This window comes from Sinocyclocheilus anshuiensis, unplaced genomic scaffold (assembly GCF_001515605.1).
Source record: "Sinocyclocheilus anshuiensis isolate Anshui unplaced genomic scaffold, SAMN03320099.WGS_v1.1 C33008108, whole genome shotgun sequence".
NCBI lineage: Eukaryota > Metazoa > Chordata > Actinopteri > Cypriniformes > Cyprinidae > Sinocyclocheilus > Sinocyclocheilus anshuiensis.
Genome location: NW_015621351.1, coordinates 1 through 2,047, shown reverse-complemented (window position 1 = coordinate 2,047; position 2,047 = coordinate 1). Strand labels below are relative to the sequence as shown.

Below are 2,047 nucleotides of genomic sequence, written 5' to 3'. Positions count from 1 at the left end.
GGTGGGGATCTACCTAGTGGGAGAGAATGAACATGCGGAGTGTAAATGATGTATTACAAGATGAATCAGATGGCTTGACGATTGTGTACTAGCTCAAACAAGCTGGCCAAACAAGCAATATGAGAATTCAGATCGACCGTGCTGCCCAAATATCTCGGACCACACTGAAAATCTGCTGTTTTTTTTGGATTTAGACAGAAAATAATCTTTTTAGGTTAGTTTTAGAATTTAGAAAAATGTTAAATGATTTAACTCATTTAATTAATTCTATGAAATTTAAATGAATTTATTTTTAAAAATGGTTAAATACACTTAAAAATTATTTAAAAAATGAAATTAAAACTATGAAATAACATGAATGCAAGTGTGAGATTTATGTAGTGACCAAAAATGTTAAACCAATCCTCTCAACCAATTTCATTATGTGAAAAAATAAATAATAAAAAAATGAATGAATGAATGGATAGTCTAATAAAAAATATTAAAATAAAGTCAAATAAATAAATATTAAAATACAAATGCAGAATGTATGAAGAAATAATATTTGAAGGAGTACTTAAGATTCTGCACAATTTCTTGGTTAAATGTAGTAATAATAAAAACATTTAAGAGTGAATGAATGAGTGAGGTAAAATAAATAAATATAATAAAATTAAGTAAATATTAAAATAAAACAATATTAGTATTAGTAATATTTAGTATTCTGCACAATTTCTAGGTTAAATGTAATTAAAACATTTAAGGGTGAATTAATGAAAGAATGGATAAATTAATAAAGTAAAAAATGAATATTAGAATAAAATTATGATCAGAAATATTATTTGAGGATTGAATATTTAGTATTCTGCTCAATTTCTAGGTCAAATGTAATGAATAAAAGCATTTAAAAATGAATATAAGAAATTGTGTAAAGAAAGTAAAATAATGAAATATTACAATAAAATAACATTATAATGAAAAATACTATTTGAAGACTGAATATTTAGTATTCTGCACAATTTCTAGGTCAAACGTAAAAAAAATAAAAGCATTTTAAAAATGAATAAAAGAAAGACGTTGTACAGGAAGATGTTATTTAAATGTTACATTTGATATAAATGTGTTTGTATATTATGCATATTTACATTTGTATATATTTAGTATTGTAATGTTTCAATATCTCTCACAGACAGCGCTACACTGGGCTGCGAAACATGGTAAAGAAGACATGACCACAATGTTGGCAGAAGCAGGGGCTGACATCAGTATAAAAGCAGTACGTGCCACTGCTTCATAAATCAATACCTTTTTAGCATACATGCCTAAACTGAAATGCATTTACTAATCATTGTGTTTTTGTCTTCTTTTCTCTCACAGCATGTAAGTACGGCTCACCTTACATTCACCCTTGCTGTGACAGCATGCCTGGGTTCATGTTTCTCACGTGTGTGCCAGGCTGCCAGAAAGTGTCCGTTTTTGAAATGTCCGCTTCTGACATAACTCCTGTGAAAGGGTATGCGGGTGCCCAGCTGTGCAAATGAAGCCAGGCGCTGTTTGAGAATGTCTGTTCATAAATCAAACTCTGTCATGTTAACAGCTTCCCTTAAACAATGTCTTCATGTATTCCAACTGCAGGCTCAGAGCAAAGCAATTTCACTGAATTACCAGGCAATTATGATTCTGTCATTAGATTTTGTTGCTGTAACCTCAGTTAATTAGTGTCCCGTCTTTCTCTCCCCCTCTTCTCTTCGTTCTGTCACTCTCTGATTCTGTTGTGTTGTGTTTGTTATGACTGGGACATGGGCACTAGGGGGGTGGGGGGTGAAATTTTCCTTCACCCTGTCCATTTCCTTTTCATTTCTGTTTTGTGGTGAGATTGATCACTAGAGATATTTAAAATAGAAAAGCTTTTCTGTTTGGGTGAATCTTACAGATAACATTTTCACCCCAAAATCAAAAGAAATTAAATAAAATTATATTTAGCAGTGGAGAAATTCACTAATTTTCAGTATTGTAATGTGTGAATTACTTTTGTTTATTTATTAATTTCATTAATTTTTTTATTCTT

General features: G+C 30.3%; 1 long non-coding RNA gene across 1 annotated transcript; it reads left to right on the top strand.

Annotated features, from left to right (window-relative positions):
* The first annotated feature begins 1,131 nt into the window (after positions 1–1,131).
* On the top strand, positions 1,132–1,883 carry LOC107683175 (uncharacterized). The gene is made up of 3 exons (XR_001633680.1): positions 1,132–1,255; positions 1,357–1,359; positions 1,615–1,883. It is a non-coding gene; the product is annotated as an uncharacterized LOC107683175 (long non-coding RNA).
* Positions 1,884–2,047: the final 164 nt, after the last annotated feature.